At 39.2% G+C, this 16,089-nt stretch overlaps 1 protein-coding gene across 12 annotated transcripts in view; it reads right to left on the reverse strand.

Moving 5' to 3' along the window:
- Positions 1-16,089, reverse strand: part of MAPK10 (mitogen-activated protein kinase 10) — a 415,330-nt gene that overhangs the window by 162,695 nt on the left and 236,546 nt on the right. The window lies entirely within an intron of this gene.

Genomic DNA, 16,089 nt, shown 5'->3' on the forward strand with positions numbered 1-16,089 from the left:
TGCTACTGTCCTGCATTGAGAGATTTTAGTCACTATCACTGTTCTAAAATACCACATGACAGCTTTTTTATTTATTTCAAGTTTAGATTTTAAGTATCTCAATTGTTATATCTTTCATTTATCATTAAGAGAAATTCTATTAATTATATTTAGCAATTGACGAAATTGCTATTTTGAATCATGATTTATAAATATATAATGTAAATATCCATTATCCATGATTATTGTTTATGCATAAATGATCTTACACTGGTTTCTATGACTTTATGTAGTTTGGATTCTCTAGTGAGAAGGGACGTTACAGAATATTATCCATCCTTTTCCTTGCGGCACACATTGGTGGATGCCTATCCAAAAAGTCATTCATTTCCTTCTTGCTGATGTTGTTCAGGTTTTGAGCACACACATGCTCCATGGGTTCCTTCCAAGTTCCAGCACTTGACAACTGAACAATCTAAACCAGTGGTTCTCTTTAGAGGTGGTGCCAACCCTTAGCAGCATTTGGGAGACCTGTGGGCATGTTTTGGTTGCCACAATAATAGGAGATGTGGCTTATCAACAAGCGCTAGTGGTCTATGAATGGGACATTCCCCACTCATAATGAATGGGACATTCCCGCACAGTGAATAATTTTCTATGTCCTTTATAATTTTTGAGCATGCCAAAGTTTTAACTAGTGAAAAATAAAACAAAACTGGCTTTAATGTTCTGAACCCAGAATCTAAACTAAAGGTCTTTGTATGGTTTCTACACTGACCTCAGAAAATCTAATTCTCACATAATATGAAAGAAAAGTTAAACCTTCTCAGGCTCTGAAATTCTAGTCGATAATAAAATCATTTCCCTAGACATTTAAAAAATATTTTTAAATTGGAGCATAATTGCTTTACAATATTGTGTTGACTTCCGCCATACATCAACATGAATCAGCCGTAAGAATACATGTGCCCCCTCCCTCTTGAACCTCTCCCCAACTCCCACCCCACCCCACTCCTCTAAATTCTCACCAAGCACTGGGTTGAGCTCCTTGTTCCTGTACAAAACGTCCCACTAGTTATCTGTTTTCCATATGGTGATGCATACATGTCAATGCTACCCTCTCAATTTGTCCCACCCTCTCCTTCCCCCGCTGAGTCTAAAATCTGTTCTCTATGTCTGTGTCTCTATTCCTGCCTTGTAAATAGGTTCATCAGTATCGTTTTTCTAGATTCCATATATATGCCTTAATATACCAAATTTGTTTTTTCTCTTTCTGACTTTCTTCACTCTGTTTAACAGGCTCTAGGTTCCTCCATCTCACTAGAACTGACTCAAATGCATTCCTTTTTGTGGCTGAGTAATATTCCATTGCATATATCCTTAGACATTTTTGGCATTTCATTTCTAATTAAAAAATTGAAATGGAAGTACAAACTAATTTGCCCTAGTGTGCTATTGGAAGAGGGGCAAGCAGCATCAATGATGCAAATGAGGAGAATACAGTGGGGACTGTGCGGACATGGTGGCAAAATCCATGAATCTGGTGCAAGAATATTAAGACCGCAGACAGACTTGAGACTGAATACTCGTGACAGAAGCAGTCTATGATTGGGATGCATGTGCTAGAAACAATCCAGTACCAATGCACACAGAGCTCAAAGAACAGAGTGGACTATGTTAGGAATCTAGGTTGTTCGGACAGAGACTGAAAATTCAAGTCATTTACAAATACAGTGATGAGAGGTTTGAAATTCAGGAGGTAGTCTGTGAAGCACAGAACAGAAAATTAAACAAGACTATTAATCAGAGCATTGTAAGCCCATTCACGGGAGACTAAATAGAGTTTATAATTTAGACAATGGGTGTGGACAATATCAGAAACAAGGACATTATGACAACCCTTTATTTCAACCACAGTATCAGGAACTCTTCTCCACATCTATAATCTATTTTTACTCTAGATTTTTTTTTTTTTTACATATTGGCAAAGTAACCCTAATAAAGTTATTTTTCCTCTCAACTAGGAAAGGTTAAATAAATCGTAATTAGACTAACAAACGAATTTCATCTGTCACGGTTGTACATGCGTGCTACCTCACTTCAGTCATGTCTGACTCTTTGTGACCCTATGCACCATAACCCACCAGGCTTCTCTGTCCATGGGACTCTCCAGGCGAGAATACTGGCACGGATTGCCATCCCCTCCTCCAGGGGATCTTCCCGACCTAGGGATCAAACCTGCCTCTCTTATGTCTCCTGCATTGGCACGTGAATTCTTTATCACCGAGCCACAGGGGAAGCGCCCCCCATCAAGGTTAACTTGGGAAGAAATGCCTGACTTGCCATTTGTCATTTACATTCTTTACTATTCTATTTCTGACCACCCACAAAATTCTTAGCATACACTAGTCTCATCAAACCTAAGTAATCTATTTTCTTCTTCCCCCATGTATTCTCTTCACCTCTGGAATGTCACTTATTCCAATGGCACTCTATGTGTGTAGTGATCCTATGTAATGATCCTTTTGTTCCAGACCTGTGACACTAGAGACAGAACAGAAAGAGAAAGTCCCCGCCTAAATGAAGACAGTCAAAGAAGCAGGGAGTTAAAATGTGGATGATGTAGCTTAGAGCAGAATAAAGAAAAGATGCTGGGAGCAAACAGAGTAGCGACTAATTGCCTGCCTTACATTCATTACCATTAATTCATTCAACTACTACATATAAAACAACCACAAATGCCAAGCCATGGTTTAAAATTGGTTATGTTGAAAAGAAGACTTGATTTGGGTTTTCTCTGGCTAACCTTATTCCCAGTCCTCCCCCTCTAACTGGTTCTCAGATGTGAATGTGTGTCTGGACCACCTGGGGCACTTGATCAAATACAAATCACTACAATAACACCTCAGAGATTTGAATTCAGGCCATCACGATAGTCCTGAGGGTCGGGAGATTAGCAGGCAGTCCAGGGGATTCTGCTTTGAGGATCTGACTTTGAGAAAGGCAGCATTAGAACATCATTCTCACAGTGTGCTCCTTGGAGCATCCATACTGGCATCACCTGCAGGCTTGTTTAGAACTATGACTGCCTCACTCCCACCCCAATCCTATTGAATCAGAACTCTGAGGTCCAACATCTTGCTTTAATAAGCCCTCTAAGTGTTCTGATGGATATTTAGAATCACACCCTGGAGTGAAGGACTGCCTGAAGCCTGTGATACAGATCATACAGCTCTGCCTGAGATTATTGGCAAAGTGAAACACTTATTACACAGCAGAAATAATATTTCTGCATCTGCATCAAGGAACACACTCTGTGTCTTTACATATTGCCAAATTCCATTGTCCATGGCAAACACAAACTGGCAACCAGAAGCCTAGTTAGGACAAGGATTTATCCTGTATCTCAGATTCAAGTATTTGAAAGAGACCCACTGCTCCAAACTCAAGGACTAACAAAGTCTTGGTACTCAGACAGGTCACCAGCTGGCCAAGTTCTGTGTAATGGATATCATTTCATCCCAGCAATTGACCCACCTGAGAAGTACCCTATAATTTTTCACAGTGCGTGCCTGGAGCAGGACTTTTCACATAAAGGGGAAGCTATAAATGGACTTAGTGGTAGTTTGGTAAAATGTTTAAAACAATCAAAGAGCTTAGACTAAGAGAAAAATTTTAGCTACAAAAGTATTCCTTGTCAGAAAGAAACAAATAAAAGCTACTCAAATGAAATACCTAATGCCCTGACACATTTTCTAAAATAAAAATTACCCAGTGATCTTTTTTATCCATTTCAGAGAATTTCTTACAATAAGATTGAAAATCATCATTGTGAAGTTTGTGAACTCACACACACACACACACACACACACACACACACACTTTCCATCCTTAATTTCCATGCAGTCTCTCTTGTCATGACTATAAAGGTCAAATATAAACTCTTCTTTAAAAATGTGCCTATGAAAATATGCTATTAAGCACACTATAGAAAATATGATCAGTGATGAAGAGATTTTTCACCAGTTGTATATTTTAATATATTCTTGGTTCATATCCCAGAATTGATGATTTGAACCCAAGAAGGGAAGAACCAGAAATTCATATTAGAAAGGCGTGAGTGCGTGTTCAGTCATATTTGACTCTTTGTGACTCCATGGACTGTAGCCCACCAGGCTCCTCTATCCACGGGATTTCTCAGGCAAGAATCCTGAAGTGGATTGCCATTTCCTACTCCAGGGGATCTTCCTGTGCCAGGGATAAAGCCCACATGCCCTGAGTCTCCTGCATTGGCAGGTAGATTCTTTAACACTGCACCACCCAGAAAGCCCATTGGAAAGGTATGACTTTAAGGCCAATAGATTAAGGCAGAGATTCTGATGTTTTAATATAGATCAGAACTTCCTGAGGAGCTTATAAAACAGACTGCTGAGTCCCACTGAAAAGTTTCCGATTCAGTGGGACTAAGACAAGACCAAGAGTTTGTATTTCTAACAAGCTTCACAAACTTCAAGAACCACTATTTTGAAGAACAGTAGATGTAAGAGGTCTCACCACTCAAAAAGGGCCAGTTGGAGAGGCCAAAACTCAAAGAAATGCAGGTCAACCCAAGTAAACAAAGGATATGGAAGTTAAAAATAATGCTAAGATGACTTTCCTTGGTCCCAGCACCCCTATAACAGGCCCGGATGTCGTATTCCCTAGGATATGTTCTCCTACCTCACAGGTGCAATATTGCTCAGTCAACTTTATCTCATTTATCTCATGGAAATAAACATTCCATGACCTATTCATATTAAATTTATATAAAACATGGGAGGAATGTATGAAATTCACAAGTATTCATACATGCTCATCAAAATGAAAAGTCCCTTTCAGAGAAGAAGCTAAGATGTTGAAATTAATTATAAATAAGAAATATTACACTAAAAATGACAAATATCACAGTGATAACATTTGGAGATCAATACAGCTCAAAATAACTACAGGTTTAGAATAGCCTATTCTATTATTGACAAATTATTTTTAAAAGTACTTAACTCATTCTTTCACCAAATACTAATCTTATATTTAAATGACTTGACAATTTACTTGATACAGACATAATAAAATTTTCTTTGAAAAATTTCAAAACAAACTCATTTCCTCCCTGTCCCCCATCTGCCAAAAAAAAAAAAAAATTTAAGCTATTTTAAAAGAAGACTTTTTTGTTACTAGCAGTTTGGTAGTTTGGTAGGCAGAAAGGAAACCTGAATAGAACCTGTTCTGTGAAAAGACTGCATATTACAGAGAACTATAAAAAAGGGGGTGGGCCTTGTTTCATGATTGCCCATCATCAGTTCAGTGGCTAGTACACTGCTTCGGAGATAACAAAAAAAAAGTCCCACGTTACTGATCCTATCTTGCAAATGTCCAAAGCTTTGGTTGCATTTTTCTCAAATTTAATAACCCGTATGCCATCCCCTCCCCATTTTCATTTGTGCATGGCTGGCCAATGTTACTGCCAGTCATTTCCTGAGCAGGAAGCATTAAGGTTTAAGAATTTTTAGATGTTAAGTTTCTTTCGTTTCTCTTGAATGATATAACTGAAAAGATCATCAGGCCTGGATTAATTCTGCACTTAATATCTATAAAACCAAGCAATTTTATTATTTCATTCATTTATTATTTATATTCTGTGTGGTTTCAAAAAGGATTTGTGCAGTTCACCATAAAAGATATAGAAGCAATAAAACCATTAAATCCACTTTTAAGAGCAAATGTCAAATAAAGCAGGCTGAGAGATGACAGTTTTACCAGAAGACTTAAGTTACAAATGCCTACTGTCTGGAACACGGAAGTTAGTGTCATGCTTACAGCAAGCCAAAGAAAAGCATGACAACAACAAAACCACAGTGAATGGCAAGTTTTGATTTGTTAATTTCATAAAGTATATCATACAATAGTTCATAGAAAAATCAAAATTTCTCCAGCACTCAACCGTAAGGGAAACAATATTCAACAGTTCTTTATATAACCCTGGAATCAACAAATAGGCAGTAGATATAGCATTTTTCCATCAAAGACATGGAACTCTGCTCCATACAAGTCATATGATATCAGTTCTCAATAAGGCAGGGGGAGAAAGATGAACCAGCATTAATCACTTACCGAGTAAAGGTGAACTTCATATTCTGTTAAATACTATATTCAGCACTAACAACAGGTGGGGGAAGAGGCATATAGAGTTATTAATTGGCTCAAAGTCTTGAAACTATTAATTATTAATAGTTGTACCAATTAATATGAATTGAAGTTTGTCCAAATCCAAAACATGTGCTTTTCTTTTACTATTCATTTGTTCAGCTAAAATAACTTAGAACGGTGATGTCATTTTCTTATGAAAAACTGAGCTGTAGGAATAGAGCTTAAGAGAGGTGAATGAGTAACACATCCTACTCTTTCACTGATCAATTGTCTCAGTCTGGAATTTGAAGTTCATTGAACAGTTCAGGATTGAAGTAGACAGTCCTGTGTTGGTGATTGAAGTTCAGGATTGAAGTAGACAGCCTTGTGCTGTGATGGAAACCGGATTTTCAGAGCTGCCCAGAAAATGTATTTCTTAAATGCTTGAAGTGAACGTGAAAGTCGCTCAGTCATGTCTGACTCTTTGCTACCCCATGGACTATACAGTCCATGGAATTCTCCAGGCCAGAATACTGGAGTGGGTAGCCTTTCCCTTCTCCAGGGGATCTTTCCAACCCAGGGATAAAACCCAGGTCTCCTGCATTGCATGCGGATTCTTTACCAGCTGAGCCACAGGGAAGCCCAGGAATACTGGAGTGGGTGTTAAATGCTTTGTACCAGGCACTATTGAAGATGCTCTGGATGTGATGTCGATCTAGCTCAACAGGATAGCCAAGATGAGTCCACTACAAAACACATCTCCAGAAAAAGAACTGGTCAATCAGTTGGATAGTATTTTAGCATTGATATTTGGATACTGAAAACTATCTGCCAAAAGTGATGATTCTGCTTTGGACACAAGTGATAATGAGCTCTTTAGTCTTGTAGTTATGACCAATATATTGAATTGCTCATGATGTCTCTCCATGATTGCAATATAAAGTCAGCAGGAACAATGCCTGTTACTCTGTTTGTTATGCCGGAAAGGAATGTGTTGAATCCATTTAAAATCTGAATCACATAGTCTACATATGAGTTTTAAAGGGGAGATTTGAGACAATCTTTAATGACATTAAGGATGATTAAGGTTGCTGAAAGAGTAATTGTGGTTTTGGACCGTGAATTTTAAATCATTAAAACTAGGCTCAAAAACATCTTTATTAGTCAAAATAGGAACCATTACAATCAACATATTTCTGCCAACAAGAAATATGTTTGCTTATTCCCGAAGCATTGAAACCCTTGCTTTGGGATTCAATGAACTCTTAGAAAGCATTTTCTGCATCCTGCTGGTTATGGAAACATTTTCCCTGCAAAAAGTTCTCAAGATGCTTGAAGAAGTGGTAGTTAGTTGGCAAGAGGTCAGGTGAATATGGTGAATGAGGCGAAACTTCAAAGCCCAATTCATTCAACTTTTGAAGCATTGGTTGTGTGACATGTGGTCAGGCGTCATTGTGGAGGACAATCAGGCCTTTTCTGTTGACCAGCGCCAGCCACAGGAGTCGCAGTTTCTGGTGCATCTCATCGATTTGCTGAGCATACTTCTCAGATGTAGTGGCTTCACCAAGATTCAGAAAGCTGTAGTGGATCGGATGGGCAGCAGAGCACGAAACAGTACCCATGACCTTTTTTGGGGGGGGTGCAAGGTTGGCTTTGGGAAGTGCTTTAGAGCTTCTTCTTGGTCCAACCACTGAACTGGCCATTGCCAGCTGTTGTATAAAATCCACTTTTAGTGGCATGTCACAATCTGATCAAGAAATGGTTCATTGCTTTTGCGTAGGATAAGAAAAGACAACATTTCAAAAGAACAAATTTTTTGATTTTCAGTCAACAAAGATTGAAGACAGGAGGAGAAGGGGATGACAGATAATGAGAGGGTTGGATGACTCACTGGATATGAGTTTGAGCAAACTCTCCAGGAGGTGGTGAAGGACAAGGAAGCCTGGAGTGCTGCAGTCCATGGGGTCACAAAAAATCAGACACAACTTAGCGACTGAGCAACAACACGAGGCGCCCACGTGTTTGAGGTTTTCACCTTTTCAATTTGCTTTAAATGCTGAACAACCATAGAACAGCCAACAGTGAGTTCTTCAGCAACTTCTTGTGCAGTTATAAGAGGACCACACTAATGACCCTCCTCGGTTGGTTGCTGTCACCTTCCAATGGCCAGCCAACACACTCCTCATCTTCAGGGCTTTCATCTCTTTTGCAAAACTTCTTGAAGTACCACTGCACTGTACTTTCATTAGCAGTTCCTGGGCCAATTGCCTTATGGATGTTGCGAGCTGTCTTTGCTGTTTTATGACCCATTTTGAATTCTAATAAGAAAATCACTTGAATTTGCTTTTGGCCTACATTATTCCCCTAGTTAAAAATAAATATAAAAGAAACAGTGAGTAATAAGTCATTAGCAAAAAAAAAAAAAGTGAGAAATGCACATTAAAATGATGTACAGCATAACATTTATTTAAGAATGCATTTCAGTATCTAACAGCAAAGTTCAAAATGTAAAAGAATTATTTTTGCATCAACCATCACTTCATGGGAAATAGATGGGGAAACAGTGGAAACAGTGTCAGACTTTGGGGAGCTCCAAAATCCCTGCAGATGGTGACTGCAGCCATGAAATTAAAAGATGCTTACTCCTTGGAAGGAAAGTTATGACCAACCTAGATAGTATATTCAAAAGCAGAGACATTACTTTGCCAACAAATGTCTGTCTAGTCAAGGCTATGGTTTTTCCAGTAGTCATGTCTGGATGTGAGAGTTCAACTGTAAAGAAAGCTGAGTGCTGAAGAATTGATGCTTTTGAACTGTGGTGATGGAGAAGACTCTTGAGAGTCCCTTGGATTGCAGGGAGATCCAATCAGTCCATTCTAAAGGAGATCAGCCATGGGTGTTCTTTGGAAGGACTAATACTGAAGCTGAAACTCCAATACTTTGGCCACCTCATGCAAAGAGTTGACTCATTGGAAAAGACCCTGATGCTAGGAGGGACTGGAGGCAGGAGGAGAACGGGACAACAGAGGATGAGATGGTTAGATGGCATCACGGACTCGATGGACGTGAGTTTGAGTGAACGCCAGGAGTTGCTGATGGACAGGGAGGCCTGGTGTGCTGCAATTCATGGGACCGCAGAGAGTCGGACACGACTGAGCGACTGAACGGAACTGAACTGAAATAAATTTTGTTCTGTCCAGAGCATATTTTCCCCATTCAAAGTGGGAAGTGTTTCCACTTTAAGAGGAAGACTGTAGTATGGAATCTATATCACTTTCCCAGAGACTCTTACTCTGTGGAATCAATGGCTTGTTACAAATCAGTAATGCAATAAAAACTCTTAAGACTTAAATTTTGTTTAATCACTATTTTCACTTATGTGAAAAAGCATATAATAGTAATCAATAACAGGACAGGCATGGCTTCTGCCTGCCTGTTCCTTGTATATAAAGGAAGATAACTAAAATTGCTTGAATACCTACTAAGTACCATGCTTATATTAGGACCAGATGCTGTGTTAAGTGTATAATAAATCAGCACAAAATACACACAAAAGATTTAAGTATTTCCATTTTGCACTTGAGAAATCCTAGACTGAGTACTTCAGCAAAGGGTAACAGTACAACTTTTATCTAAGAATCATTACTGTGAGGCCTTGGGCAAGCTTTTAACAATCTTAGCCTTAGTCCTTTTATATGGAATGCCGGCAACACATGCATATCTTGGCAATAGTGTAAGTTTCATTCCAGTTCACCATAATTTAAAAAAAAACAACAACAACAACAAAGAGTCACACATATTTTTCTGGCTTCCCAGTGCATATAAAAGTTGTGTTTACACTATACTGTAGTCTCTAAAGTGTGCAATAGTATTGTATCTAAAAATAAATATCTCAATTTTAAAATATTTTAGTGCTAAAAAATGCTAACTCCAATGATCGTGAAGTGAATCATAGTCTTTTAGCTGGTGGAAGCTCTTATCTCAACATTGATGACTGCTGACTGCTCAGGGTGGTGGCTGCTGAAGATTGAGGGGCTGTGGAAATTTCTCAAAGTAAGACAACAATGAAGTTTGCCACATCAACAGACTTCCTTTCACAAATGATTTATTCGTAGCATACAAAGCAGTTTCATAACATTTAACCCACAGTAAAACTTCTTTCAAAATTGGAGTCAATCCTCTCTAACACTGCCACTGCCTTATCAACTACGTTTACACTTCAGTTCAGTCACTCAGTCATGTCCGCCTCTTTGCTACCCCATGGACTGTAGCACACCAGGCTTCCCTGTCCATCACAACTCCCGAAGCTTGATTAAACTCATGTTGAGTCGGTGATGCCATCCAACCATCTCATCCCCTGTCATCCCCTTCTCCTCCTGCCTTCAATCTTTCCCAGCATCAGGGTCTTTTCCAAGGAGTCAGTTCTTCACATCAGGTGGCCAAACTATTGGATTTTCACCTTCAGGATCAGCCCTTTCAATGAATATTCAGGAATGATTTCCTTTTGGATGGACTGCTTGGATCTCCTTGAAGTCCAAGGGACAACACCACAGTTCAAAAGCATCAATTCTTTGGCACTCATCTTTCTTTATAGTCCAAATCTCACATCCATACATGACTACTCGATAAACCATAGCTTTGACCAGACAAACCTTTGTTGGCAAAGTAATGTTTCTGCTTCTTAATATGCTGCCTAGGTTGGTCATAGCTTTTCCTCCAAGGAGCAAGGGTCTTTTAATTTCATGGCTGCAATCACCATCTGCAGTGATTTAGGAGCCCCCCAAAAAATAAAGTTTGTCACTGTTTCCATTGTTTCCCCATCTATTTTCCATGAAGTGGTGGGACAAGATGCAATGATCTTCATTTTCTGAATGTTGAGTTTTAAGCCAACTTTTTCACTCTCCTCTTTCACTTTCATCAAGAGGCTCTTTGGTTCTCTGATTTCTGCCGTAAAAATGGTGTTATCTGCATATCTGAGGTTATTGATATTTTTCCCAGCAATCTTAATTACAGCTTGTGCTTTATCCAGCCTGCCATTTCGCATGATGTATCCTTCATATAATTTAAATAAACAGAGTGACAATATACAACCTCAACATACTCCTTTCCCTATTTGGAACCAGTCTGTTGTTCCATGTCCAGCTCTAACTGTTGCTCCCTGATCTCCATACAGATTTCTCAGGAGGCAGGTCATGGGGTCTGGTATTCCCACCACTTGAAGAATTTTCCACACTTTGCTGTGATCCACTTTTGCTGTGTCAAAGGCTTTGGCATAGTCAATAAAGCAGAAGTAGAAGTTTTTCTGAAACTCTCTTGCTTTTTCTATGATCCAGTGGATGTTGGAAGTTTGATCTCTGATTCCTCTGCCTTTTGTAAATTCAGCTTGAACATCTGAAAGTTCATGGTTCACATACTATTGAAGTCTGGGTTGGAGAATTTTGAGCATTACTTTGCTATCATCTGAGATGAGTGCAATTGTGGGGTAGTTTGAGCATTCTTTCCCATTCCATTGCCTTTCTTTGAGATTAGAATGAAAACTGACCTTTTCCAGTCCTGTGGCCACTGATGAGTTTTCCAAATTTGCTGACATATTGAGTGCAGCACTTTCACAGCACCATCTTTTAGGATTTGAAATCGCTCAACTGGAATTCCATCACCTCCACTAGCTTTGTTCTCAGTGATGCTTCCTAAGACTCACTTGACTTTGCATTCCAGGATGTCTGACTCTAGGCCAGGGATCACACCATTGTGGTTATCTGGGTCATGAATATCTTTTTTGTATAGTTCTTCTGTATATTCTTGCCACCTCTTCTTAATATCTTCTACTTCTGTTAGGTTCATACCATTTCTGTCCTTTATTGTGCCCATCTTTGCATGAAATGTTCCCTTGGTATCACTGTTTTTCTTGAAGAGATATCTAGTCTTTCCCATTATACTGTTTTCCTCTATTTCTTTGCATTGATTGCTGAGGAAGGCTTTCTTATCTCTCCTTGCTAGTCTTCGGAACACTGCATTCAAATGGGTATATTTTTCCTTTTCTCCTTTGCCTTTCATTTATTTTCTTTTCTCAGCTATTTGTAAGGCCTTCTCAGACAACCATCTTGCCTTTTTGCATTTTTTTTCCCCTCGGGGATGGTCTTAATCCCTGCCTCCTGTACAATGCCATGAACCTCACCCCATAGTTCTTCAGGCATTCTGTCTATCAGATCTAGTACCTTGAATCTATTTGTCACTTCCACTATATAATCATAAGGGACTTTATTTAGGTCATACCTGAATGGCCTAGTGGTTTTCCCTACTTTCTTCAGTTTAAATGTGAATTTGGCAATAAGGAGTTCCTTTATCTGAGCCATAGTCAGCTCCCAGTCTTGTTTTTGCTAATTGTATAGAGCTTCTCCATCTTTGGCTGCAAAGAATATAATCAATCTGATTTCATTATTGACCATCTGGTGATGTCCATGTACAGAGTCTTCTCTTCTGTTGTTGGTAAAGGGTGTTTGTTATGACCAGTGTGTTCTCTTGACAAAACTCTATTAGTCTTTGCCTTGCTTCATTTTGTACTCCAAAGCCAAATTTGCCTGTTACTCCAGGTGTTTCTTGACTTCCCACCATTGCATTCCAGTCCCCTATAATGAAAAGGACATCTTTGCAGGGTATTAGTTCTCAAAGGTCTTATAGGTATTCATAGAACCATTCAACTTCACCTTCTTCAGCATTAATGGTTGGGGCATAGACTTGGATTACTGTGATATTAAATGTAAACTACTTTTACATTATATTCTAAATCCTTTGTTGCCATTTCATCATTCTTCAAAGAAAATCACCAGAAGTAGCTACCTTCTCAAGAAACTACTTTTTTTGCTCATCCTTAAGAAGCAATTCCTCATCTGTTAAAGTTTTATCATGAGGTGGTAGCAATTCAGTCACATCTTCAGGCTTCACTTCTAATTCTAATTCTCCTGCTTTTTCACTGCAAGAATCTGCAGTTCCTCCCTCCACTGAAGTCTCAAACCCTTTAAAGTTATCCAGGAGGGTTAGAATCAACTTCCTCTAAACTCCTGTTTAATTGATATTCTGACCTTGCCCCATGAATCACAAATATTCTTAATGACAACTAGAATAGTGAATCCTTTCCAGAAGGTTTTCAATCTACTTTCCGAGATCCACCAGAAAAATCACTGTTTATGGCAGCTCTGTCCTTTCAAAATGTCTTAAATAATAAGACTTGAAAGTGGAAATCATTCCTCAGTCCATGACCTCCATAATGGATGCTGTGCTAGCAGGCATGAAAACAACATCAATTTCACTGTACATCTCCATCAGAGCTCTTGGGTGAGCAGATGCCTTGTCAATGAGCAGTAATATGTCAAAAGGAATCTTTTTTGAGCACTAGGTCTCAACAGTGGGCTTAAATTATCTAGTAAACCATATCATGAATAGATGTGCTGCCATCTAGGCTTTGTTTTTTCATATAGAGAGCACAAGCAGAGTAGATTAGCATCATTCTTAAGGGCCCCAGGATTTCCGGAATGGTAAACAAGCATTGGTTTCAACTTAAAGTCACTGGGTATATTAACCCCTAACAAGACAGTTAGGCTGTCCTTTGAAGCTTTGAAGTCAGGCATTGACTTCTCCTCTATAGCTATGAAAATCCTAAATGGAATCTTCTTCTAATAGAAGGCTGCTTTGACAATGCTAGAAATCTGTTGCTCAGTGTTACCACCTTCATTAATCATCTTAGTTAGGTCATCTGGATAACTTTCTGCAGCTTCTACTTCAGTACTTGCTACTTCACCTTGCACCTTTATGTTAAGATGATGGCATCTTTTCTTAAACCTTATGAACCTACCTGTGCAAGCATCAAACTATTTAACTTATATGCAGAGTACATCATGTGAAATACCAAGCTAGATAAAGCAGAAGCTGGAATCAAGATAGCTGGGAAAAATATCAATAACCTCAGATACACAGATGACACCACCCTTATGGCAGAAAGCAAAGAAGAACTAAAAACCCTCTTGATGAAAGTAAAAGAAGAGAGTGAAAAACTTGGCTTAAAACTCAAAATTCAGAAAACTAAGATCATGGCATCTGGTCCAATCACTTCATGGCAAATAGATGGGGAAAGAGTGGAAACAGTGGCAGACTTTATTTTGGGGGGGGGGGGCTCAAAAATCACTGCAGATGGTGACTGCGGCCATGAAATTAAAAGACCCTTGCTCCTTGGAAGAAAAGCTAGACAACATATTAAAAAACAGAGACATTACTTTGCCAACAAAGGTCCATCTAGTCAAAGCTATGATTTTTTGAGTAGTCATGTATGTATGTGAGAGTTGGACTATAAAGATAGCTGAGTGCCAAATAACTGATGCGTTTGAACTGTGGTGTTGGTGAAGACTCTTGAAAGTCCCTTGGACTGCAAGGAGATCAAGCCAGTCAATCCAAAAGGAAATCATTCCTGAATATTTATTGGGAGGACTGATGGTGAAGCTGAAAATCCAATACTTTGGCCACCTGATGTGAAGAACTGACTCCTTGGAAAAGACCCTGATGCTGGGAAAGATTGAAGGCAGGAGGAGAAGGGGATGACAGAGGATGAGATGGTTGGATGGCATCACTGACTCAATGGACATGAGTTTGAGCAAGCTTCAGGAGTTGGTGATGGACAGGAAAGCCTGGCATGCTGCAGTCCATAGGGTAGCAAAGAGTTGGACACGATTGAGTGACTGAACTGAATTGACTGACTGTTTGGCAGTTTCCTCATTTCTCTCAGCATTTGTAGAATTGAAGGAACTTAAGACCTTGCTCTGGATTAGGTTTTGGCTTCAGGAAATGTTGTGGATGGCTAAATCTTCTATCCAGACCAGTAAAACTTCTTCCATACCAGAAATAAAGATGTTTCACTTTCTTATCATTCATGTGTTCACTGGAGTAGTGATTTTAATTTCCTTCAAGAACTTTTCCTTTGCATTCACAACTTAGCTAACTTTTTGGCAAAAAAGGCCTAACTTCTGGCTGATTTCAGCTTATAATGGACTTCCCTCATAGCTCAGATGGTAAAGAATCCACCTGCAATGCAGGAGGCACTGGTTTGATTCCTGGGTTGGGAAGATCCCCTGGAGAAGGGATAGGCTACCCACTCCAGTATTCTTGGGCTTCCCTTGTGGCTCAGCTGATAAAGAATCCGCCTGCAATGCAGGAGACCTGGGTTTGATCCCTGGGTTTGATCCCTGGGTTGGAAAGATCCCCTGGAGAAGAGAAAGGCTACCCACCCCAGTATTTTGACCTGGAGAATACAGTCTGACCTGAGAATACAGTTTGACCTGAGAATATAGTCCAAGGGGTCACAAAGAGTTGGACACAACTGAGAAATTTTCACTTTCACTTTCAGCTTATAATGACTTCCTCACCAGGCTTAATCATTTCTAGCTTTTAATTTAAAAGTGTCTCAAGACACTGCTATAAAATCAGCGTACAGCCAACAGGTTTCAGAATGGCCAGGGAATAAAACATTTTTCTATCATTTGTGGTGGAGACAGTTCGGTTCTCTGTGGATACTCATGTGCTCTACTACATTTCCCAGCCTCCCTTGAAGTTCTATTGGGGCATTTCTGGTCAAGGGATTACAAACAGAAGTGGCAGGTGCCACCTAATGCATTTTGTAGGTATCTTGACCTTTTTCAGAATGAGTTAGAGATGTATCAAGTATATAACCAGATAAATATTTACCTTTAGAGAAGATAAACAAAAGAATAGTTGAATAACATATTCCTGATTAGTACTGTTTTTAGAACTCAGAAAGAAAATGGACATTACTCTTCTTAACCTACTGAAAAATTTCACCTTTGGTAAAATTTTAGCCTTTGAACCCCAACCTCAATAATAGCTTTGCAGAAGAGCAAAACTATCACTTAATTTATTTTTTGAAGTCTTACACCAGAAGGG

Source organism: Ovis canadensis, chromosome 6, assembly GCF_042477335.2.
Source record: "Ovis canadensis isolate MfBH-ARS-UI-01 breed Bighorn chromosome 6, ARS-UI_OviCan_v2, whole genome shotgun sequence".
Lineage (NCBI taxonomy): Eukaryota > Metazoa > Chordata > Mammalia > Artiodactyla > Bovidae > Ovis > Ovis canadensis.